This window comes from Giraffa tippelskirchi, chromosome 1 (genome assembly GCF_054371585.1).
Source record: "Giraffa tippelskirchi isolate mGirTip1 chromosome 1, T2T-mGirTip1v1.2.pri, whole genome shotgun sequence".
Taxonomy (NCBI): domain Eukaryota; kingdom Metazoa; phylum Chordata; class Mammalia; order Artiodactyla; family Giraffidae; genus Giraffa; species Giraffa tippelskirchi.
The window spans coordinates 96145749-96172118 of record NC_137275.1 but is presented as its reverse complement, the minus strand read 5'-3'; the positions used below and the strand labels follow the sequence as shown (position 1 = coordinate 96172118).

At 39.7% G+C, this 26370-nt stretch overlaps 2 long non-coding RNA genes across 6 annotated transcripts in view; one reads left to right on the top strand and one right to left on the bottom strand.

Moving 5' to 3' along the window:
- Positions 1–22512, bottom strand: part of LOC145504297 (uncharacterized) — a 35710-nt gene extending 13198 nt beyond the window's left edge. Inside the window, exons 1-2 of the long non-coding RNA XR_014052153.1 lie at positions 22419–22512; positions 10259–10344 (exon numbers count right to left, since the gene is read on the bottom strand). This is a non-coding gene — a long non-coding RNA (uncharacterized LOC145504297). The remainder of the gene's footprint in view (positions 1–10258; positions 10345–22418) is intronic.
- Positions 1–26370, top strand: part of LOC145504124 (uncharacterized) — a 382163-nt gene that overhangs the window by 15319 nt on the left and 340474 nt on the right. The window contains exons 1-3 of one of the 5 annotated variants that reach the window (XR_014052132.1): positions 22675–23038; positions 23136–23220; positions 25975–26050. This is a non-coding gene — a long non-coding RNA (uncharacterized LOC145504124). Of the gene's footprint in view, positions 1–16773; positions 16809–22561; positions 23039–23135; positions 23221–25974; positions 26051–26370 lie in introns of those variants that run through there. The other 4 variants (XR_014052135.1, XR_014052121.1, XR_014052128.1 and 1 more) reach the window with 4 other exon arrangements.

The window sequence follows — 26370 nt, the reverse complement described above, 5'->3', positions numbered from 1 at the left end:
TAAATATCATGCTAGAATTGCTTTCTCCCAAAAGGAGGAAATGATTCTAGAATTTGACAATAATCATCAAAGCAGCCAACCAAGGGGATTAAATGACCCTTTAATGTTTTCTGTTTGCTGTTTGTGACATTTCCAAAATGTCCTCATTTTGGAAACACTGATCAACTTATCCCTACTGAATCACCTATCACCCTCCTTATGGGCAAAATCTCTAACTGATATTGGCAAAATCCACAGCATACCTCCCATCAAGATTCAAATAAGTCCCTCAGAACCTCTCCCCAGAAATAATCAATATCCTCTAAGTATAGAAGCCTTTAAAGATATAAAGCCCATAATAGAAAATTGCAAGGTCAAGGCCTCATTATCCCTTGTACTAGTCCCTGTAATACTTCTGTTTTGCTGCTAAAAACACCGAAGGGACGTTTTATTAGAACCTCTGAGCAGTAAACATTGCTATCCCTTCATACCCTGCTGTTTCTAACCCTCACACCCCTACTAACACTCACTCCTACCAAAAGCAAATTTTTAACTGTAATTGATGTATGCAGTGCATTTTTTAGTATTCCAGTTGATGAAGTTAACCAATACTTCTTTGTGCTCACTTGGAGAAAAAAAAACTCACCTGGACAGTAATGCCTCAGGGTTTTACTGAATCCTTTTTGTTTCCCAGAAATCCTGAAGGCCAAGCTGGATAATATAAAATTCCCTAGGGTTTGTGCTTTGTTGAAATATGTGGCTGATTTTCTTCTTTGCTCTCCTTCTCAAGCCTTCTCACAGGAAAACAGCATACCTTTGCGGCTTTTAGTCTTAAAGGGACATAAGTTCACCAAAGGAAGATAGTTTGCCCAAACCTGGATTTGACTGATATTTAGGGCATTTGATATCAGAACAAGGGCTACATCTAAATTAAGATAGACTTCACGGTGTCTTAAGTTTTCCAAAACCCCAAACTAATTACCAATTGCAATTTTTTTGGCTACTTGGTTATTGCTGAGATTGACCAAATCTTATGGCCATAAGATTGGACAATCTGTTGGCCAACTCTTAATCTCTTATGCTAAATCTTTATTTGTTTTGCTAAAGAACAACAACCCTGACCCAATTTTATGGAAAGAAGTAGACAACATAACCTGTAAGACTTCCAGAAAGTGGGCATAGAGGGAATATACCTTAATATAATAAATGCTCTATGTGACAAGCACAGAGCTAACATCAACAGTAACAAACTGAAAGTATTTCCCGTAGGATTAGGAACAATACAAGGATGTCCCTTCCCATCACATAAACCTGTGATGAGAGGAAAAGGAGAGATGAACCTGAATCAACAGCAATGTGCTGTGCTGTCCATGTCTTTCCATGCTTGTTTTCATGGATATGCTGGATGCCTTTAAAGAGCAGAAGATGAGTGAAGGGTTGAAGCCCCAGGAGAAAAAAATTCAAAAGGTGATCAGCAGAGTCAAATAATACAGAAAAGTAACAAAACAAACCAGGGCAGAAAGATGTTCTGAAAAGCAGAAGGCTGCTTTTGTTTCAAGTTATAGAAAAATGAATTTAAAATGGCTGGAAAAAATTTTGTCCACACAACTTCTTCAAGAATAGCTTCCTCAGGATTCTGGATCTTTCTCTGAGATTTTCTGGGCTTTGCCATTCTCCTTGTGTTTGATTTATCCTCAGCTTGACTTTTCTCATGACTGCTAAAGGGCGCTGGTGTGACTTTCTGGGAAAGAGACAATTTAAGTTCCTTAACCACTGATTGAAAGTTCTGACCTTTGCTTTCATTGGATTGCTTCTAGAGCAGTAGCTGGGGCAGGGGGCAGGGTGGGGGGGGGATGTTTTGTACTACAGAATGAGAGATGGGATAATTGATTTTTTTAAAAAATCCCTTTCAAATTTGATGACTAGATAGTGGGAGAAGAGTGGTTTACTATTTGAGAAAAAAAAACTCCAGGCTTCATTGTCCTCATGCCTAGAGTCCTCAGCTAAAAATAGTACAGGTTTCCCATGCTATCTGACAGTAGAGAATTCCTATGAAAGCTTTTGTGAGCCGAAGTGGTGTAAAGTGAAGAAGCAATTATTTTAGGACTCATCTCACTAGTGGATGCACAAAACACATCCTGCTAAGGCACAGATGCTCACATGCACAGTTCAAAGTGTTGGCAGCTAGAGGCTGAGATACTGAGTGTAGTTCGTTGGGATGGAGCTTGGCAGTGCCACTGTCACTTCTTAGGATGCTCACTGCCTTTGTAACAGCTCGCTGCAAAACAAAGCCTGAATGCTATTTTCACTTTTTGTCTCTCTTTTTTGGGGGGGGATTTCTTTTGGATAGCAAAAACAGGTGCTCATGTAGGTCTTTCATAAAAGTGAAGTGGCATAAAGTAAACTTTCCAAAATCAGGGCATACCTATATACCTCCTTCCAGTGAAAGTTCTAGGTAGGGCTCTGGATTGGTTCATTTGCCTTTTGTGAACCAATCTCAGAGGACAAGGGGGTGAAATACTCTGATTGGAGGACCAAAGTTGTGTGTTTGTAGCTGTAGGGAGATGGGAGGTGTCAGCACCCCCAAACCATATGGGGGTGGTGGTGGAAATGTTTTTAAATTAGATTGAGATGGTATTGCATAGCTCTATAAATTTACTAAAAATCATTGTATACTTACAATGGTCAAATTTTAGAATATGTAAATTATGACTCAATTAAGCTGTTTTGAAAAGCCTGAAAATCACAAATTCACTTATGTATTTGTCACTAATATATGAAAGTAATAAATAAGTATTCAAGGGATTTAACCTTTCAGTTTTCAGATTCTTTCAATCTTTAATGAGGAAAGTGGGTCTAGAAACATTCAATAAGTGACCTTATCTAAAGAATAAAATATTTACCACTTTGTAGTTTAGAAACTGGCTTCTTGAATGAAAACATTTTTGAAAGCTTAGTCACTCTGTTACATTTTGTACTGTAGCTTGCCAGGCTCCTCTGTCCGTGGGATTCTCCCGGAAAGAATACTGGAATGGGTTGCTATTTCCTTCTCCAAGGGATCTTCCTGACCCAGGGATCAAACCCGAGTCTCTTGTGTCTCCTGTATTGCGGGCGAATTTTTTTACCACTGAGCCACTGGGGAATGAGTTACGTTAGAACCCAATGACTGCTTATGAAGAAATCAAAATATTAATAAGAAAACTGAGAGATATTGCCTATGATGTATTTGCCAAAACAGAAAAATTTTAACGATGGCATGATTAAGTAAAAATACATCACATGTATCACATGTACACACAGAGTAAGGAATTTATTTTCAAGCATAATTTTATGTTTGTTTACCTCATCTTATTCTTTGTGCTCCTGAGGGAGCAATGAATGAAGAATTTTGCCACACAATGGCAAAAAGATAATCAAAACCTAATATAAACTAGGAGAGATTACCATTTATCTTTTAATAGTATTTTCAAGTATTGCACATTAGAATTTCCTTTTGGCATTCCTCTCATTATTTTATTGCTCTGATAATATGTATGTCCTTCTCTTCATTTGAATTAAAAACCTTCTACATCTTACTTTGGGACAAAAATAGGGAAAAAATTTGGCTCTGTTCTGAAAAAGTGCTGTAGCTGAACTGACAACCATAATTTCTATGTTTCTGCTGATTCCTGGGCTGTGTAATGGGAGGCCCTCAGATGAGTTTGAAGGATAAAATTTCCACATAAGCAAATGTGACTATTTTTTCCCCCTGTGAGGGTTGGTGCCAGGAAGAGAAGAGCTAAAAGCAGGAGACAGTTGCAGAAATGATCACAGGGCTTTTTAGGAACAAGAATTTAAAATTTTAGTTTTCAGATGTTTATATATCTCCAGAATAAATTCCCTCTATATTCCCCCAAAGTTGACAAAGTCAGGTCTTCTCAAAAGCATGTATGCAAGTATGTACATAAATATCTTTTTATGGATGGTTGAAGTGATGAGACAGAGAAAAGCAAGAAAAGAAGCTGAGTTCCTTTTGTGAACCTTTTTGGATTGAAGAGTTAGCAAATGCGAAATGGTAATTAAGTAGATGCAGAACCAAAAATGATGGCAAGACCTTAAGCTTCTTGGAAATTCTTAGAGATTTGAGAAAGAGTAAAACTCCTTGTTTCCCTTCATGGATGAACCGAGAACTTCCAGATGTACAAGCTGGGCTTCAAAGAGGCAGAGGAACCAGAGATCAAATTGCCAACATTCGTTAAATCAGAGAGAAATGAAGGGAGTTCCAGGAAAACATCTATTTCTGCTTTATTGACTATGCTAAAGCTTTTGACTGTGTGGATCACAATAGATTGTGGAAAATTATTAGAAATGGGAATACGAGACGGCCTTACCTGTCTCCTGAGAAACCTGTATTGGGTCAAGAAGCAACAGACATGGAGCAACTGACTGGTTCAAAACTGGGAAAGAAGTACAACAAGGCTGTGTATTGTCACTCTGCTTATTTAACTTACATTCCGTGTCAGTTCAGTTCAGTTACTCAGTTGTGTCCAACTCTTTGTGACCCCAAGGAAGCACGCCAGGCTTCCCTGTCCATCACCAACTCCTGGAGCTTGCTCAAACTCATGTCCATCAAGTCGGTGATGCCATCCAACCATCTCATCCTCTGTCATCCCCTTCTTCCTTCCTTCAATCTTTCCCAGCATGAGGGTCTTTTCTAATGAGTCAGTTCTTTATATATCAGGTGGCCAAAGTATTGGCGCTTCAGCATCAGTCTTTCCAATGAATACTCGGGACTGATTTCGTTTAGGATTGACTGGCTTGATTTCATTGCAGTCTAAGGATGAAAGAGGAGAGTGAAAAAGCTGGCTTGAAACTCAACATTAAAAGAACTACGATCATAGCATCTGGTCCCATCACTTTATGGCAAATAGATGGGGAAACAATGGAAACAGTGACAGATTTCATTTTCCTGGGCTCCAAAATCACTGGATGGTGACTGCAGCCATGAAATTAAAAGACACTTGCTCCTTGGAAGGAAAGCTATGACAAACTTAGACAGTGTAATAAAAAGCAGAGACATCACTTTGCTGACGAAGGTCGGTCTAGTGAAAGCTATGGTTTTTCCAGTAGTCATGTACAGATGTGAGTTGGACCGTAAAGAAGGCTAAGCACTGAAGAATTGATGATTTTGAATTGTGGTGTTTGAGAATACTCTTGAGAGTCCCTTAGACTTCTAGGAGATCCAACCAGTCAATCCTAAAGGAAATCAATCCTGAATGTTCATTGGAAGGACTGATGCTGAAGCTGAAGCTCCAATACTTTGGCCACCTGATGTGAAGAGCTGACTCATTTGAAAAAACCCTGATGCTGGGAAAATTGAGGGCAAAAGGAGAAGGGGGCAACAGAGGATGAGATGGTTGGATGGCATCACTGACTCAATGGACATGAGTTTGAACAAACTCAGGGAGATAGTGAAGGACAGGGAAGCCTGGCATGATGCTTGTCTGTGGGGTCACAAAAAGTCAGACATGACTTGAAGTGATGAAAAGTGAAAGTCACTCAGTTGTGTCCAACTCTTTGTGACCCCATGGCCTGTAGCCTGCCAGACTCCTCTGTCCATGGAATTCTCCAGGCAAGATTACTGGAGTGGGTAGCCATTCCCCTTTCCAGGGGATCTTCCCAACCCAGGGATCGAACCCAGATTTCCTGAATTGCAGGTGGATTTTTTACTGTCTGAGCCACCAGGGAAGCAACAACAACAAAAACTCCTTGTTAATGGGTTAAAAGAAAGCATCAAAACACTTTGTTTGTATTAACACATACTATTTCTTTTGTTTTCAGAGGTCAGTGAAAAGTTGTATTGTGAGGCATACACTGTGAAGTACTTGGATGTGCTTCTTCCTTTGGCTATATGAATACTATGAACCTGACCCAAGAAATATTTTAAGTTGGCTTAAAACTCAACATTCAGAAAACTAAGATCATGGCATTGGGTCCCATCACTTCATGGCAAATAGATGGGGATACAATGGAAACAGTCACAGACTTTATTTTTTTGGGCTCCAAAATCACTGCAGATGGTGACTGCAGCCATGAAATTAAAAGACATTTGCTCTTTGGAGGAAAAGTTATGATCAACATAGACAGCATATTAAAAAGCAGAGATATTACTTTGCCAACAAAGGTCCATCTAGTCAAAGCTATAGTTTTTCCAGTAGCCAGGTATGGATGTGAGAGTTGGACCATAAAGGAAGCTGAGCACTGAAGAACTGATGCTTTTGAACTGTGGTGTTGGAGTAGACTCTTCAAAGTCCCTTGGACTGCAAGGAGATCCAACCAGTCCATCCTAAAAAAATTTAGTGCTGAATATTCATTGGAAGGACTGATGCTGAAGCTGAAACTCCAATACTTTGCCCACCTGATGTGAAGAACTGACTCATTGGAAAAGACCCAGGGATGCTGGGAAAGATTGAAGGTGGGAGGAGAAGGGGACGACAGGGGATGAGATGGTTCAATGGCATCACCGACTCAATGGACATGAGTTTGAGTAAACCCCAGGAGTTGGTGATGGACAGGGAAGCCTGGCATGCTGCAGTCCATGGGGTCACAAAGAGTCGGACATGACTGAGCAACTGAAGAAATATTTTTAGGGAAGAGAATTGGAATCTGTATAGGTGTTTAAAACTGCCTTATGGTAATATTTTCTTGAATCTTGTAACAGTATTAGATCAGTGAGGCCAGATCTAGTTTATGCTTTTAGGATAACTTCAGTATAACTTATCAATTATATTCCCTTCTGTATATTCCCAGGTCTGTTCTCCAATGGTTCTCTAGTCACTCTCACTCTGCTAATTCATTTCCCTGGTATGAAATTCTGAAATTCTCAATAATGTACTCATACTGCTATTTCTCAATTTGTCATTTGGTACTTAAGTTTTCTCAGTGTTTGGTTCAGGAGACTGCAACAATTCCAGGGATTTAGAGCAGGGAATTAGGTGATTACCAAATTGTTAGGGGGTTGGGCAGGCAGCAATTTAGTGGGAGGCAAAGGCCACACAAGACTACTGGATTCAATGGCATACCTTGCAGAGTGCATGGCATACCAATTGGGTCCTGAATACACATTGGGATGTGAAGTCTGCCCACTGCAGACATTCTTATCTAGCCAACCTTGTTTACCGATAGACTCAGCTACAAGGAAATGGCCTTGCCTCACTTCTGCCTTCCAAATCTTAAGTGAGTACATTTTATGATAGAGTTTAAATTATATGCAGAACTGTAGCATCAAGATGAATTGGGAAATGTTGTTTTTTAGCTTGTGGCTTCTGTGATTAAGGGGTGAGAATATATGTTGAGGACCAGGCAATCATACCAAGCACACTCCCAAGTCCCAAGCACTTTCCTTCTCTTCTGCTACATTCCTTGATGGAATAACACAATAAATTTGGGTTAAATCAACTCAGTGTTTACATTATTATGACTGTGCAAGTGCTATGCATTATTAAGCCACGTTGTGTATAACATCTCTCCTTTCTCTCATATAATACTTTCCCCTGCAGTTAATAATTCTCTCATCTTTTCATTTGCCAGATTTCCTTGCTGATTTTTTCAAATACTGTACCTCTGTCACATGCCTGGCAACAGCATTTTGAATACATGTAAATGCAGCATGAATTGGAGAGGAGGGGTAAATGTGAGAGAGTTGGCTTGTATGGCTGCCTGCTGTTGAAAGTAGGGTGGAAAAAAGTAGTGTAGGGAGTTGGATAGAAAAAGGCCTCAGTTTTTAGTATTCAGATTTTCACTTAATCCTCTCCTCTGTTTTTCACACCAGTCTCTGGTATCATGAGGGTCTGTTGCTTCTCTGATTCAATTTCTAGTCCTTGGTGGATGAGGTGGGAAGAGGATCTAGAGTTCCAACTGCTTAAGGTACAAACCTACAGACCTTCAACTAGGTCCTGGTTTTAGCTTGACACTCCCCACCTCTAATCCCTCACTCCTACCCTTCTCCATAGGAATTCAGACATCTTAGCCCCGAGCCTCTAACCTATAAATTGGCTGGATTACTGTACCCCTCTATGTAGACACTGCACTCACACTGCTAAATTAGTTATCCCTGCTCCATCTTCTCTTCTGCTAAATTTATTAAATATTTTCTGTCTGCTGTGGTCCACTTTCCCCCCTTATAGTTTACCTCCTTTTAAAAAAATTTTATTAGTTTTTAATTGAAGGATAGTTGCTTTACAATATTGTGTTGGTTTCACAATACATCAACATGAATCAGTTTTATCATCAGATAGACATAGTAGTAGATCATTCATTCTCATTTTTGTATAGTATTGCATGTGGAGAATATATTGCACTGATCCATTATGCTGTTGATGGACTTACCAACATATCAATTATTTAAAAGCGAGAACTTAATATGAAGAATTGGCTGAGTAGGTATAGGAGAACTGAAAAGACAGAAGGGAACATTAAGGCAATACAAAGCTAATAACTGCAGGAAGCGCTTGTAAGGCTCGTGGACAAAGGGAAGAGGTTGAGATAATTAAAAACTGGGTGTTTGATGGAGTAACTCTACAGAACTAGCATCATGACACCCAAAGAGGGGTTGCTGCTCAGCTGGTGCTGGTACCTCAGGACCTTGGAAGAGGAGTTCTTTGAGGGGCCTGAATGGTGCTCATGTCTCTGAGGGGGGATGAGGAGACTGGTTCTGGGAATGTGGGACAAACTGGAAGCTGCAACCAATTGCTAATACCTGAGTGAAGAATCATTACTGGCATGATGCTGACAGGACAGGGAGCAAAACAGGAAGGAAACCAGTTCCTTTATCCTCTACTGGCTCTCCAGTCTTTCTTTGGTATCTCCATTGGCAAAAGCTAACATAGAGTTACTGGTAAAGCCGAAATCTGGTTTGCAGAATTCAGGTTTCATCGTTACAAAGCAGACTACAGGACTTCCCTGGTGGTGCAGTGGATAAGAATCTGCCTACCAACGCAGGGGACGTGAGTTCAATACCTGGTCCAGAAACATCCCACGTGCCACAGAGCAACTAAGCCTGTGTGCCCCAACTACAGAATCCCATGAGCCTGGAGCCTGTGCTCCACAACAAGAGAAGCCACTGCAATGAGAAGCCTGCGCGCTATAACAGAGACTAGCCTCCGCTTGCCGCAACTAGAGAAAAGCCTGCAGGAATGAAGACCAAGCACTGCCAAACATAAATAAATAACATTATTTAAAAAAGAGAAACAGACTACAGAATGGTGGTTTTGGAGCTGAGAAACAATACCTGGAACCCTGTAATTTCCAGGTTTTGTAAACATGGTTTATTACTTATCATGATTCTGTGAACATTCTTACTTTCATTTTGGTAGACGTACATTTACAATTCTGTTGGGTTTATACCTAGAATTGGACTGCTGGGTCACAAACTATGCATATGTTCAGTTTTAGTAGATACTGCTAAATGATGTCCAGTTATGCAAATTATACTCTCACCAGCAATATATGAAAATTCTAGCTACTTTGCATCTATGCCATCATTGTAGCCATTCTGATGGGTGTGTAGTGGCATCTCATTGTGATTTTATTGGCACTTCCCTGACAACCAATGAACTTCTGCACAATTTCTGTAAGTTTATTGGCCATTTTGATTTCCTCTTTTGTAAAATATCTGTTCAGATCTTTTGTTCATTTTCCACTGGGTTGTCTAATTTTTTTCTTATCGGTTTGCAGGAGTTCTTTATATGCTAGATGTCAGTACTTTGTGAGATATATGCATTGTGGGTATTTTCTTGTAATCCATGGATTGCTTTTTACTCTCTTATTAATGTCTTCTGTTTGAGAAAAGTTATTAACTTTATGATAGTCCAGTTTTTAAAAAAATTTCCTTTACAGTGTGCCCTTTTAGAGTCTTGTTTAAGGAATCTTTTGCTACTTCAAAGTTACAAAGATCAAAAACAGAAATACCTTGATTATAAAATGGGCAAGGGACCTGAATAGACATTTTTCCAAAGAAGACATACAAATACCCAACACGTACATGAAAATGTGCTCAACATCACTAATCATCAGGGAAATGCAAATCAAAACCATAAAGAGCTATCATCTCACACCTGTTGGCATGTTTATTATAAAAAAGACAAGAGATGTTAGCAAGGATGTGGAGAAAAGAGAACTTGTACACTGTCAGTGGGAATGTAAATTGGTACAGCTGTTATGGAAAACGGTATGAAGGCGCCGCAAAAAACTACAAATAGAACTTCTACATGATCCAGCAATTCCACTTGTGAGTATATACCTGAAGAAGTTGAAACTAGTCCAGGTGGCCCTCCATATCTTCATGTTCCACATTGGTGGATTCAACCAATTGTGGGTAGAAAATACCTGGGGAAAAAAAGCCCAGAAACTTCATGAAGGAAAAGGAGCTTACCGTTTGCTGCTGATTACCTGTTTACATAGCATTTATATTGTATTTACAACAATTTACATAACATTTATATTATATTAGGTAGTGTATGTAATCTAGAGATGATTTAAAGTATGCAGGAAGCTGTGTGTAGTTTATATGCGAGTATTACATCATTTCACATAAGGAACTTGAGCATCCAAGGATTTCAGTACCCTCTGGGGTCCTGGAACCAGTCCCTTAAGGATATCAAAGGATGACTGTAGTTTGAAGAGATACCTTTACTCCCATATTCATTGCAGAGTTATTCACAACAGTTGAGATACGGAAACAACTTAAGTGCCCATCTATGAATGAATGGATAAAGATTTAAGATATATATAAGATACATGTGTATATGTAATTATATACATATAGTGCACAAACATTCTCTCTCTGTCACACACACACTAGAATATTATTCAGCCATAAAGGAAGAAAATCCTGCCATTTGCAGCAACATGGATGGACCTTGAAGTTCATTATGCTAAATGAAATAAGTCAGAGAAAAACAAGTACTGTATCATCTCACTTTTGTGTAGAATCTTAAAAAGTTGAGCTCATAGAACCAGAAACTAAACTAGTGATTACCAAGGACTGGGGGTGGGGTGTGTGAAATGGGGAGATGTTAGTCAAGTTTTCAATTATACGATGAATAATTTTTGGAAATTGAATGTGCAGCATGATGACTATAGTTAATAACGCTGTATACATGAATTCACTAAGAGAGTAGATCTAAAGTGTCTCACCATACACACACACAAACGGTACCTACATGAGGTAGTAGATATGTGAAGTGGCAGATATGTTAATTAAGCAGGCCACAATGTATGTGTATATTAAATCATCATACTGTAAACCTTTAACAAAACCACGTTGTACAACCTAAATATATACATTACCACCAAAAACTGGAGTAGGGAGCTTACAAAGACCTTCTTTCATGTTTTTCTCTGAAAACTTACCCTCCCCCACACCGCAACTCTCCCCTTCACATTCAAATCTGCAATCCATCTGGAATTTATTTTGTATATGATGTAAAATAGTGATTCAGACACATGTTTTTTTAAATGTAGAAAATTAAATAGACTGAGCACTGTTTGTTGAAAGAAGCATCCTTTCCCACTGTACTTCAGGGTCACTTTTGCCATATGTGTAGGCCTGTTGATGGATTCTTTATCCTTGGTCACCATATTAACTTCCTAATACTGTCATTGAGAGTTATTACCAATTGAGTGGCTCAAAACAACACCCATTTTAAGTTTCACAGCTCTGTGGTCAGAAGCCTTGGTACAGTGTGACTCTTCTGGGTCCTCTGTTTAGAGTCTTTGTTGTTGTTGTTCAGTTGCTAAGTCATGTCTGACTCTGCAACCTCATGAGCTGCACCATGCCAAGCTTTTAGAGTCTAACAAGCCTGGAATCAAGGTGTTGGCCGGGCTGGGCCCTTGTCTGAAAGCTCTGGAGGTGAATCTGCTTCTGGGGTCATTCAGGTTGTTGGTGGAATTAAATTCCTTGTGGTTGTAGGGCTGAGTTCCCCGATTCCTTATTGGCTGTCAGTTGGGGTTTAGTTTTTGCCTCTCAAAGCTGTGCATTCCTCCTCATGTTTTCCACGTGGCCCTTCTCCATCAACAGCAAGTCAAGTTCGTCTCACGCTTAGAATCTCTCCTACTTCCTCTTCTGTTGCATCTCTGACAGGCTCTTCTGCCTTCCTCTTTTGCTTTTGTGGGTTCATGTGATTACATTGCACCCACCTGGATAATCCAGGATAATCTATTTTAAAGTCAGGTGGTTAGTAACTATAATTACGGTGCTAAGTTCCTTCACAGCAGTATTTTGATTAGGTTTGATTAAGTAACAGTGAATAGTGATCTTGAAGTGGGAGTTGGTATCTTTAGAGTTCTGCCTACTATAGTTGATTTGTCTATACTTGCAGTATTAACACAGTCTTAATTACTATAGTTTTATAATAGTTTTTCATCTGTGACATAGTTGTTCAGTGCTGTTCTTCAAGATTATCTTGGCTAGCATATACATAATTGGAATATTAAAAGATTTATAATGAGACAGGAGCAATATTCACATAGATAATGGCCAATTTTTTCAAGACTGATGAAAAGCATCAGGGATAGATGTTGCCAAATTGCCCTTTGAAATTTTTGCAACAATTTACTTCTGCCTTAACACTGTATGCAAAGGCCTATTTCCTTCCACTCATGACAACACTGGGTTTAAGTTTTAAAATGAATGCTAATCTGATAGGTAAAATATGCAGTTTCCTCACTTTGAGTTCCATTTTAAAAATTGTGGATGAAATTAAGTATTTTTTGTTTGTTTATATTAGTTGTTCTATTCATATCCTGTTGCCAATGTTTTTTTTTTTATTGTCATTCAGACAGTTTAAAAATTTATGATGTTAAACTTATACTTTTATGGGTTTTGTGTTTGGGATCATGTTTATAAAGTTCATGTTTCAAGATTAAAAAAGAATCCCTCATTTTTTTCCTGGATATTTTGTGGTTTCTGTTTTGTGTTGTTTTGTTTAAATCTTTGATCTTAAATTTAGATTTGTTTTGGGCTAAGAAATGAAGCCACTTTTTTGAAAGATCATACAAAGTTACCAAAGACCCTTTCATTCCCCCTAGGCAGCTCTTTCCCCTGACTCCTACACTACTTTTCTCTGGGGTAGTTTCAGGGAGTAAACAGTTTGTGAATTGGAAAATGCCCCTATCTCCAGAGCAAAGATGAGGCCATGACAGAAATAGTGGTCTCCTCAGGCTATGATATTCTGTATTTGCTGTTTTATTAGTAAATGTCATAGCTGAAGCTCATTTAGCTTTATGGGCAGACTAGGAGTTTGAATGAAGGCACACAGAATCTTAGGAATTCTCCATCTGTAGACAAGTTCTCTCACTCAGCAGCACTGTAAAGGAAAGCAGGAAGCTGGATGGCTTAGAACCAGCCATTCATGACCTCGCTGTGCTTTGGCTCAGGCATACAAAAAACTTCCTTTGTTCAAAGACAAAAGCTTATTCAAGTATGTTTTACTAAAAGGAACCATATTTTAGAAATTGATCTGTAAATTGGTTTGTATGAAAATGCCACAGGGCTAACCATGTGAAAGAAATCTTCCTCTGAACTTTCTGATTTCAACATTAATACAAAGAATCAAGCAATTAAATCTAATTCCATAAACCTACTTCTGTAAAAAAATGTTCTCATGAGTATCTGTGGTAGAAGGATTAAAGACCTAGCTTATCCAAAGGGAAGCTAAATGAGATGCACTGATAAATAACTAGCTTGCTGCTTATTGTTCAGAATGCTCTTATTTTTTTTTGCCTGCAATTTTTCGCTTTTGTGAAGCCTCACTAAAGTATACTATCATCAAAGTTTTTATTGTGAGTCCCTTCTGTACTTCATTTATTACTTAGTTCATGAAAGAACATAAGCAGAACCTCAAATGTCTAATATGTTATTAAATCATAAGATCCAAAAATATCCTTGAAGAGAATGAGTCTGATGTGTTCTCTGATTTAATAATTGCTCTATAGCATTCCTGAGTCTTCAAAGGTCGTTTTTTAAGTGACAGTAAACTACTTGTAAGGTAGTCTGTGGTTTTACTGGACAGTTTTTATTATAGGAAATTTATTTTTTTGTTTTGGCATAAATGGACTTATATTCAGAGGAGAATAATCATAGTGGTGAAGGGACATGGAATTATATCATGTAAGGAATGTCTGCATAAGGCTGGGGAAGTTTCTTTTGTGGAGGAGTATAGTCAGGGGAGATAGACAGCTGTCTGAGAATTTGTAAAGAACCATCCTATGTAAGGTAGATTAAATTCAGTCTCTGTGATCATAAGGGCTTCCCTGGTGGCTCAGTGATAAAGAACCCATCTGCCAATGCAGGAGACATGGGTTTGATCCCTGGGTCAGGAAGATCCCCTGGAGGAGGAAATGACAACATGTTCCAGTATTCTTGCCTGGGAAATCCCATGGACAGAAGAGCCTGGTGGGCTACAGTCCTTGGAGATGCAAAAGAGTCAGACTTGACTTAACGACTAAGTAACAACAGCAACAACTAGGATCCTAAAGGTGATCCTCCCAAATAGTTAACAGAGTTGGGAAGTATTCAGTGGCTACTTTGGGAGGTAGTAAGAGCCTTAGCACCACAGGGATAAATAGGTTAGCAGACCACTTGATGAGATTACTGGAGATGACACACATTGGCACAGTTCCAATAGATTATGTGACTCTGAAATTTGAATTTTCAACTCTCTCTGGCCCCAGGGAATTCTTCCTATTGGCCCTAGCTTGGATGCTATATTCATTTTCTAGGGACGTCATAACAAAGTACCACAATCTTGGTGGCTTAAACAACAGAAATTTACTGTCTCACAATTCTGGAGGCCGGACCTCAGAAATCAAGATGTTGGGAGAGTTGGTTCCTTCTGAGAGCTTCAAGGGAAGGATCTGTTCTGAGATTCTTTCCTCGGCTTGTGGATGGCTCAGATGGTAAAGCGTCTGCCTACAATGTGGGAGACCTGGGTTTGATCCCTGGGTTGGGAAGATCCTCTGGAGAAGGAAATGGCAACCCACTCCAGTACTCTTGCCTGGAGAATCCCATGGACGGAGGAGTGTGGTAGCTTACATTCCATGGGGTTGCAGAGTCGGACACGACTGAGCGACTTCACTTTCACCTTTATGTTCACGGGATTTTCTCCCTGTATGTGTGTCTGTCTCCAGTTATTATTAATTTTTTTAAATAAAGATATTAATTTAGGGTCACTCTAATAATCTCATTTTAGCTTATCTATTTACCTCATCTCCAAATAAAGTCACATTCTGATGTACTGGGGCTGAGACTTCATATGAAATTTTAGGGGACAAGACTCAATCCATACAGATGTATAAGGGAAAATTGGACCTATGGGATAAACAGATTGGTGGAGTTTGTGAATTCTAGAAATTGGCCAGGTCAGTCACTATTTTACAAAATTCCTATTGTTGTATTTACTATTGCTGGGTAACTTTTCAGCTGAAAATAAACATTTTATTATGCTCACAGATCCTGTGGGTCAGAAGTTTGGATGAGGCCTAGTTCAATAGCTTTTCTCCGCTCATACAGGGCTTCAGTTGAGAAGATTGGGTGGCTAGAGGTGGCTCAAGAGCTGGGGGGCTGAAGTAATTTGCCTGGTGATTAGTTTTATTTGTTAATTGTGAAGTCAGTGGGGGTGTCAACTGGAATATTTCCATTTGGCCTGTCGGTGCCTTCCTCAAAGTATGACAGTCTCAGGGTAATTCCCTTTGTGTAGCATTAGGGCTCCCAAAGTCAGTATCTGGGCAGACAAAATTGGGGCTGTATTGCTTTTTCTGACCAAGCCTTGGGAGTCGTGCAGTGTCATTTCTGCCACATTCTACTGGTTAAAAATGGATCACATGCCCACTCAGAGTTTGAGGAGGGGATATGGGCACTCTGAGTTTCTTGGCATGAGAATTTCTGAACATAAAAGGAAAAAGAACACACATATCTATTTAAAGAAAATTTAAATTATAGGATATATTATAAAAGACGACCTAAGAGAAAATCAAGCTTCTTGTCTTGCTCTGTGTGATTTACTCTGACTTACTAATTCCACTTCATCTGCTGGTCTTGTGTAGAATATTAGACACAGAATAATTTTAAAATTATTCCCAGCATAGAATAATTTTAAAATTAATCCCACATTGAGTAATGTTGAGTAACATCCACTAGGTTTCCAGGAATCACTTCCTCTCACCCCCTCAAAAAAAAAAAAACAAACAACAAACCCAAGATGTTTTAACAGAAAAGTATAAAAGAACATTAAGTATAGCCCAGTTTTGCTTTTATTCTGTTTTTATGACACTTCCAAGCAATTGAACCAGCTAATATATTTATTTCATAAAAAGTCCTAACCCTGACCAGGCCAGGGATCTTAGCTGGCTTCGATATAGTCACCAGATGGCCTTTGCTTTCTAGGTAATTCCAGCTCTCTGTTGACTCCATAGCTCTTGTTTTACATCTGCTTCAAAACATAAACATAATCAGGTATGCATTTTTATTGAACAAATTGGACTCTGTAGTGTGTGAATTATTTTCTATTCTCACTTTTCAAATCTGGTTTTGGACTTACTGTTTCCTACCTAGCATGAAATATTTGGCAGGTCGAATAGCTTTCCTTCAATCACAAGAAAGTCTCAATTTAACCAAAAAAAATTTTTTTTGCCAGGTATAGTATCAAAATTTAGAATTCTTATCTATTGTAGGGCTCTCCTGTCTCCCTGCTTAGGAACGGGAGAAGCATGCCCTACCTCTTCATAATTTTGTAATTCTACTTCTCCCACTTTTAGGTGTGGTTTCTGAATCTGGAGAAGAAAGATAAGAGGTAAGAAAAGTTTTATGTGACTGATACGGTTGTATCTGGCAACAAAGTGGAAGCTGCAGTGACTTTTCTGAGCTAGCCTCAGAAGTCTTGCAATGTCATTTCTGCCACATTCTGTTGGTTGAAAGAGAGTCACAGGATACCCAGAGTTAAGGGTGGGGGACATAGTTAAGGAATGTGTCAAAGATGACAGTCAGATAGTTGTTGTCTCTTATTCTCTGGGGGTGTTCTTTTTTCCTGGGAGAGCCTCCTGCTAGAGGACCTATGACTGCAGTTCTCTTTTAAACAAGTAATGTTCCCATATCTGGCTGCTTTTGAGTCTCATTATCCAGAAGCTGCTTGCAATATGTCTCCCTACAGTGGGCCTTTGGCTTTTCCAGGCTCATCTCTTACACCCTGGGCTGTCTTTCTGGCCCCAGAGCCACATCTGGGTCCCAGGAAACAAACTCCTTTGTCTGCTGTCATTGGTAGTGTAAATATTGACTAATGCAGCTCTCTCTGCTGTTTACAGTCAGACTAATAATAGCCATGGCCTTGCATCTTTGGACTTCCTGCAGCAGAAGCAGACTCCAGTCTCTGGTCTCCCAATCTTCAGAGGCTGTAGGCAAGGTTTTTGAAAGGTTCACAGAAGCCCCTCTCACCTGGATTAAGGTGAAAGAAAGTACTTTTTCCTCTCGTCCCTCATCTCATCTCCTCCATAGCACCCAGAACAGTTTCCAAAAGCACTCTCTCTCTAGGCTTTTTCCGTTTTGATATTCACAGAAATAGAGGTGGAAAATGAAACAATGTTAGTAGAATCAGTCCCACAGTCCTTAGGGTGTTTTGCTTTGGTGGCCTAGCTCCACAATTTAGACATTGTGCTTAGACTTCAGGGCCACTGGTAAAATTCCAAGACAAAAGAGTCCTCTTTTAATATCTTGGTGCCCTTCAGCCAAGATTAATAAAGCAGAAATGCCATTTTTCCTGTAGTGGTGTTTAATAAATCCAAGAAATGATTAGTCAGGCTTGCCCAAGTTTAGAGAGAGGATTTTTCAGGAGTATTTCAAAGCCAGTGGAGGTTGCATGGCATTTTGAGGGAAGTTTGTGAGGAGAAACTCATGAAGGGAGTGGTGGGAGAGAGTTCAAGAGGTCAGTGTTCTCTTTGTTATCCAACTCCTCATTTGTTTCCTATAATCGACTCTTTACACTGCAGTGAAGGGGTTATTCTAAACTGAAAACCTATTTGTGTAATTCCTCTTTAATGTTTTTTGTATCTCCTTTAAAAGATAAAGACCAAATTCTTCAGTTTAACATAGAATATTCTTCAGGATCTGTCCCTTGGCAATCTTTGAAGCCCTACATTTCACCAATACACTGGAGTAGAAAAGAAATGTAGGTGTGGGATAGGACGAATGAATGATCAGAATTAGCCTTCTCCTTCCCTAATCTTTCAGGCCAAGTTCGGCAGGTGCCAAGAAGGAAAGGAACCAATACAGAACTGGACTGAGATTGGAGTTTTTTTAAATTTTGGGTTAGATAAGGTTAGACAGTAACAGCTAGATGTGACCACCAACCTATGAAATCTGCTTACAATGTTGAAATATAAGAAAGAGAGATTTTATAGAGAATGGTTACAAGGGGAAAAGCAAACATTGTTTGATTTTTGTACTCCACTAATTTTAGATTGTTTGATAAGTAATTTTAAAAAATGTAGGCATCATTTAGCAGGGACAGGACTTAGGGGAATGATGAGTGGGAAGATGGCAGATTGGAGCACAGGCTATTTGTATAATTTTGCTGGGAATTTGAGATTTGAAATCACACTAGAAATTATCTAGCAGTAAGGTTTTCTGAATAGACATTCCAGATTAAAGAAAAAATTGAATTCAGAAGCGCTATATGAGGTCAAGCCCATGTTACAGGATTTTTCTGATTGCTCACTAAGCTTCACCATGTTGAGCTTCCTCAGTTTCTTAAATGTGGCAAATTCTTTGTTGTCCTGGGACTTTGCAAGAGTTCTGGTTATAAGAAATGCCACCTTGCCCCCTCACCCCCACCCCCGCAATCTTCACCTAGGTAACCTTTGTGAATCCTTTAGGTTTCAAATAACATATTCTATTTTTAGAGAGGTCTTTTCTGACCCTCTCAGCATAAATTGGGTGCCTCTTTATTATAATCATGGGCTTCCCTTGTGGCTCAGCTGGTAAAGAATCTGCCTGCAATGCGGGAGACCTGGGTTCGATCTCTGGGTTGGAAGATCCCCTGGAGAAGGGAAAGGCTACCCATTCCAGTATTCTGGCCTGGAGAATTCCATGCACTGTATGGGGTCACAAAGAGCTGGACACGACTGAACGACTTTCACTTTATTATAATCACATATGTTCCCTCTGTTTTTCTGTCCTTTTGGGGGGGCTTATATTATTTGTGCTATGCTATGCTAAGTCGCTTCAGTCGTGTCCAACTCTGTGTGACCCCATAGACGGCAGCTCACCAGGCTCTGCCGTCCCTAGGATTCTCCAGGCAAGAATACTGGAGTGGGTTGCCATTTCTTTCTCCAGTGCATGAAAGGGAAAAGTGAAAGTGAAGTCGTTCAGTCGTGTCCGACTCTTAGCGACCCCATGGACTGTAGCCTACCAGGCTCCTCTGTCCATGGGATTTTCTAGGCAAGAGTACTGGAGTGGGGTGCCATTGCCTTCTCCGATATTATTTGTAACTATGTATTTATTTTTGTGTTTATTTGTCTCATGTCTGATTCCACCACTAAATGATAAGCCTTGGGAGTGTGAGGCTATAATTGTCATTCATCACTATACAAGTAACACTTAGCAGAATGCTTGAAACAGAAGATATTCAATGATTTGTTTTTTTAATCAGGAATAAATGTTTCCTTGATTATGCTAAAATTTTCACAGTATTTCTGTGACCAGGCTATTAATAGTGAGAGAGAGAATGAATAATTTAGAAAATGGACATTTGGGAACTGCAATTAAGGTGGTTGGAGAAGACTCTTGAGAGTTCCTTGGGCTGCAAGGAGATCAAACCTGTCAATCCTAAAGAAAATCAGTCCTGAATATTCATTGGAAGGACTGAAGCTGAAGTTCCAATACTTTGGCCACCTGGTGTGAAGAACTGATTCATTGGAAAAGACTCAGATGCTGGGAAAGATTTAGAGCAGGAGGCAAAGGGGGCAACAAAAGATGAGATGGTTGGATGGCATCACCGATTCAATGGGCATGACTTTGAGAAAACTTCGGGAGATAGTGGAGGACCAGGAAACCTGGCGTGTTGCAATTTATGGGGTCTTAAAGAGTTGACACAACTTAGTAACCGAACAACAAAAACAAGCACAAGCTAAAGCATAAAAAGCACAGACTTGAGGTAAGGGATTTAAAAAATCCTCCAACTAGCCTCAATGAAGAGGAGCTGGATACTGACTGTGAAACAGACTTCCTTTCTTATACTGCTTGATTCTACATCTCTGAGAGGCCTTAAAAGGACACATGAAATGACCTGTTGTCAATAAGAATGTGATTGTGAGGATGGGATCTTTCTATTGTGCTTGAAATAAATTATGTGTGGTGGAAGACATGTAGAACTGAAATTAGGGGAAACAACTCTAGCCGTTATAATGATTTTGAATAAAATAAATGCTAAGTAAGAATGTTTTGTAAATAATTGTGTGATAACATGCTGTGGAATAAGAAGTGGCCTGTGAAAGGAAGTTCAGTTCAGTTGCTTAGTCATGTCCAGTTCTTTGCGACCCCATGGACTGCAGCACGCCAGGCTTCCCTGTCCATCACCATCTCCCTGAGTTTGCTCAAACTCATGTCCATCAAGTTGGTGATGCTATCCAACCATCTCATCTTCGGTTGTCCCCTTTTCCTCCTGCCCTCAATCTTTCCCAGCACCAGGCTCTTTTCTAATGAGTCAGTTCTTCGCATCAGGTGGCCAAAGTATAGGAGTTTCAGCTTCAGCTTCAGCATCAGTTCTTCCCATGAATATTCAGGACTGATTTCCTTAAGAATGGACTGGTTGGATCTCCTTGCAGTCCAAGGGACTCTCAAGAGTGTTCTCCAACACCACAGTTCAAAAGCATCAATTCTTCAGCGCTCAGTTTTCTTTATAGTCCAACTATCACATCCATACATGACTACTGGAAAAACCATACCTTTTATTAGACAGACCTTTGTTGGCAAAGTAATGTCTTTGCTTTTTAATATGCTGTCTAGGTTGGTCATAGCTTTTCTTCCAAGGAGCAAGCATCTTTTAATTTCACGGCTGCAGTCACCATCTGCAGTGATTTTGGAGCCTCCAAAATAAAGTCTGTCACTGTTTTCATTGTTTCCCCATATATTTGCCATGAAGTGATGGGACCAGATGCCATGATCTTAGTTTTCTGAATGTTGAGTTTTAAGCCAACTTTTTCACTCTCCTCTTTCACTTTCATCAAGAGGCTCTTTAGTTCCTCTTCACTTTCTGCCATAAGGGTGGTGTCATCTGCATATCTGAGGTTATTGATATTTCTCCTAGCAATCTTGATTCCAACTTGTGCTTCATCCAGCCCGGCATTTCTCACAATGTATTCTGCATATAAGTTAAATAAGCAGGGTGACAATATATAGCCTTGATGTACTCCTTTCCCAATTTGGAACCAGTCTGTTGTTCCATGTCCAGTTCTAACTGTTGCTTCTTGACCTGTATACAGATTTCTCAGGAGGCAGGTAAGGTGGTCTGGTATTCCCATCTCTTGAAGAATCTTCCACAGTTTATTGTGATCCACACAGTCAAAGGCTTTGGCATAGTCAATAAAGCAGAAGTAGATGCTTTTCTGAAACTCTCTTGCTTTTTTGATGATCCAAGGGATGTTGGCAATTTGATCTCTAGTTCCTCTGCCTTTTCTTAATCCAGCTTGAACATGTGGAAGTTCATGGTTCATGTACTGTTGAAGCCTGGTTTGAAGAATTTTGAGCATTATTTTGGTAGCATGTAGATGAGTGCAGTTGTGTGGTAGTTTGAACATTCTTTGATATTGCCTTTCTTAGGGATTGGAATGAAAACTGACCTTTTCCAGTCCTGTGGCCACTGCTGAGTTTTCCAAATTTGCTGGCATATTGAGTGCAGCAATTTGAAATAGCTCAACTGGAATTCCATCACCTCCACTAGCTTTGTTTGTAGTGATGCTTCCTAAGGCCCACTTGACTTCACATTCCAGGATGTCTGGCTCTAGGTGAGTGATCACACCATTGTGGTTATCTGGATCATTAAGCTCTTTTTTTGTATAGTTCTTCAGTGTATTCTTGCCACCTCTACTTAATGACTTCTGCTTCTGTTTGGTCCCTACCATTTCTGTCCTTTATTGTGCCCATCTTTGCATGAAATGTTCCCTTGGTATCTCTAATTTTCTTGAAGAGATCTCTAGTCTTTCCCATTCTATTGTTTTCATCTGTTTCTTTGCACTGATCGCTGAGGAAGGCTTTCTTATCTCTCCTCTCTATCTTTTTGTGAAAGGAAAAAAAGGCCAAAATTTGAAATCAAAGTGTTAATTTCTTTCAATATAGAGTATTTCCTTATCATTGTTATTAAATCCTATAATGGAAATGTTAATAGAAATATTTACCATTCACACAATGATACCTTGAAATTTAGGATACATAGGGCTTCCCATGTGGCTCAGCTTGTAAAGAATCCACCTGCAGTGCAGGAGACCTGAGTTGAATCCCTGGGTTGCGAAGGTTCCCTGGAGAAGGGAAAGCCTACCCGCTTCAGTATTGTGGTCTGGAGAATTCCATGGACTGTATAGTCTATGAGGTCACAAAGAGTTGGACACGACTGTGCGACTTTCACTTTCACTAGAAAAGTGCCACATGGGTTTATGGGAGGTAATTATTTTATACATTTTGGAGAAGTGGAGATTAGTTATAAAGGAGTGTTAGAATGAATGTTGGTACATAAGGTTGCAAGGGAAAAGATTTGTTTATTTCTACCTACAAGTTGAGCCAGTTCCCAGATGTCAAATTACTGGCCAGGTTCCAGAGGAAATAGCTATTGACCTTTATTTCTTGTTCACTGCCACTGAAAGTTGAACTTTCAAGTTGCTTTGGCAGAGGCGTGGGTGGCACCCTTCTGTCCCTAGCCTTTCTGTGTAACATGCAGATGTCCTCAGCCATCTATAACAGACGTGTCCTGAAGCGCTGGTTCCTGGAATAACGAGTCAAATGGCTAACACCCAACTCCGAGCTGTTATTCTATGCCAGGTGCCATGAGCTAAGAACTTTTATATGAATTATTTTAGTTTGTCCTTATTAGATATTTCTGATGTTAGCTATTATTATCATCATCTCCATTTTATAGATATAGAACTGGAGGCTTAAGGAAGCTAAGCCCCTTGCCTAAGGTTTTACAAGTAATAAGTAGCAGAGGCAAGATCTGAACCCAGGTAATTTGATTCTAAACCCTGTACTGTCTCACCTAATGGCTTGTCATCAAGGAATTCACTCTCCCTGAAGGATGTAGCGCAAGCTTAATGGATAGAACAGTAGGTTAATGTTAAATGCTATACAATCTACATTAGACTTACACAAGCGAGAGTGGAACTGCCAAAGGTCAGAAGTGTTTGGCGGTGCATGCATAAACAATCTATGTTGCTTGTTCTTCATGTGCAAAGTACTCTGTAAGAAGCCTGCAGCCACTCCAACATCCCCAGATCTGATGGTCAGACTTGTGTATTGGAACTGGAGGACTGGTGCTTACATCATTATGTGGCCTTATCCCTCAAGCCTCTGAAAGAGCAGGAGCTGGTAGACTCCTGTTACTCCTTCCTTCTCCACCTCTCTGGGGGAAAAGCTTAGGGGTGGGATACATACTTTTTTGAGAAAAATGGAGAGTACAGGAGCTACTCTCTCACCATCCTCTCTGTGGGGCCTTGCATTAGACTCAAATCCCCTGAGAATTACTCCTGTATTAAAGACTGTATTTCTTTAAGTTTTTTTTCTCCTCTGGTTCATTAATGCAGTAAGTTCTGGGAAGTCTTTGCCTACATAAGGACTTCTCTGCCAATAGTCTTTAAGTTGAATATAAATAATTGAGTATTTGTTGTGGAATTTGAGTACATCCCAATTTCACTTTAACTTATTATGACAACAGGAAATCCAGAAACCTACTATTTCTATTCTAAAGAGTTTTTCTTTTTTGGTAGCTCTAAATATTTGAAAATGGTCATAGTGAGGTTTAATTATATAAATGAGTATTTCCCCCATAACCTTTATGAGGTGTGAACATTGAAAGAAAATTAGAGTTAAAGCAAATCATATCATCCCAATTTCAATGAAGGACTTTTTTTTTTGACACTACAGAAAGTTTTTGATGAATTATTATTGTACTATGTAAAATATTAAGAACAAATTAAAAACTAAGACATTCTCTGGCAAATACTTGTACCCAGAGTCTAGCAAAATATCATGAGAGAGCAATTTGATTAAAGCAATCTCCACATCAAGGACGCTGTTTAAAGGTTATCACTCACCTAGGAGAATAGCCCCATACTCTTGACCCTTGACCCATACCCTTGACCCTGACCCCTGTTGGGATCCCTGGCTCCAGACGCCCAACACTGCTTCACCTTATTTTGCTCTCTCTCAGAATGCCCTAGAATGGCTCTCCTTGCTTTCCCAAGAATCTGTTACCAGCCACAGCTCCCCATCCCACTCCTGCCCTTCATTCTCAGGGTCTCTGATTCTTAGATTTTGGATTTTATTTATTTATTTTGGCCACATCATGGGGTTTGCAGGATCTTAGTTGCCTGACCAGGGATTGAACCCCGGCTCTCAACAGTGAAAGCACAGAGTCTTAACCCCTAGACCACCAGACAATTTTCTAGATTCTATTTGAAGCTGCTATTGTACTGTGTACAGTTCAGTTCAGTCGCTCAGTCATGTCCAACTCTTTGCGACCCCATGAATTGCAGCATGCCAGGCCTCCCTGTCCATCACCAACTCCCGGAGTCTACCCAACCCATGGCCATCGAGTTGATGATGCCATCTAGCCATCTCATCCTCTGTCGATCCCTTCTCCTCCTGCCCTCAATCTTTCTCAGCATCAGGGTCTTTTCCAATGAGTCGACTCTTTGCATGAGGTGGCCAAAGTATTGGAGTTTCAGCTTCAACATCAGACCTTCCAATGAACACCCAAGACTGATCTCCTTTGGGATGGACTGGTTGGATCTTCTTGCAGTCCAAGGGACTCTTAAGAGTCTTCTCCAGCACCACAGTTCAAAAGCATCAATTCTTCGGCGCTCAACTTTCTTCACCATCCAACTCTCGCATCCATACATGACCACTGGAAAAACCATAGCCTTGACTAGATGGACCTTTGTTGGCAAAGTAATGTCTCTGCTTTTAAATATGCTATCTAGGTTGGTCATAACCTTCCTTCCAAGGAGTAAGTGTCTTTTAATTTCATGGCTGCAATCACCATCAGCAGTGATTTTGAAGCCCCAAAAATAAAGTCTGACACTGTTTCCACTGTTTCCCCATCTATATCCCATGAAGTGATGGGACCAGATGCCATGATTTTAGTTTTCTGAATGTTGAGCTTTAAGCCATCTTTTTCACTCTCCTCTTTCACTTTCATCAAGAGGCTCTTTAGTTCTTCTTCGCTTTCTGCCATAAGGGTGGTGTCATCTGCATATCTGAGGTTATTGATATTTCTCCTGTGTAGGCCCTTACTTAAAACTGTGCATGCCTGTGTGATAAATTGCTTCAGTTGTGTCCGAGTCTATGTGACCTTAGACTGTAGCCTGCCAGGCTCCTGTGTCCATGGGATTCTCCAGGCAAGAATATTGGAATGGGTTGTCATGCCCTTTTCCAAGGTATCTTTTCAAACCAGGGATTGAACCCATGTCTCTTACATCTCCTGCATTGGCAGGCAGGTTCTTTACCACTAGCACCACCTGGGAATCCCACTTAAAACTGTAGACTCTAAAATATCAAAGTCATATACTTTCTTTTTCAGAATTAGATCCTGAGAAAAATAACAGCAGCTCCCTTCTGCTTTCATCTTTTCTTCTTGACAATATAGAAACCTAGAACTCTCAAAATGAAAATATTCTTTCTCATAAATTGGTTCTACTTCCTGTTGCTGCTGAACTCCATCAATGTCTTATGTGTACACTTAATTCCCCTTCCTTTTGCAGGGAATTCCCAAGGAACAACTTTCAGAGATAAATCAACTCACTGCAGTTGCATCCTATCCATGGACCAGTGACTCAGGTAAGAAATTTTGTTTTCTTTCATTTTCCCTGATGGGAAGTTATTTAAAACATACTTTTGCAATGTTTGAATATAATTTAAAGCTAATGCATGAAGATTTAAAGAAATTTCACTTTTGCTATAGACAGTTGGGGCTATGTTCACCATCACCCCCAGTATCCCCCTCTAGTTTTATTTTCTAAATTTCATTTCTTAGAATAACTTAAAGGAGCCAGGGTGAAATTATGCATTGGGCATAGTAGGTACAGTCTATAGGGCTTGTGATACTGTTAAGAGCCCATAAAAATATTTTAGCTCTATTTTATGTTCAGTAAAAAAAT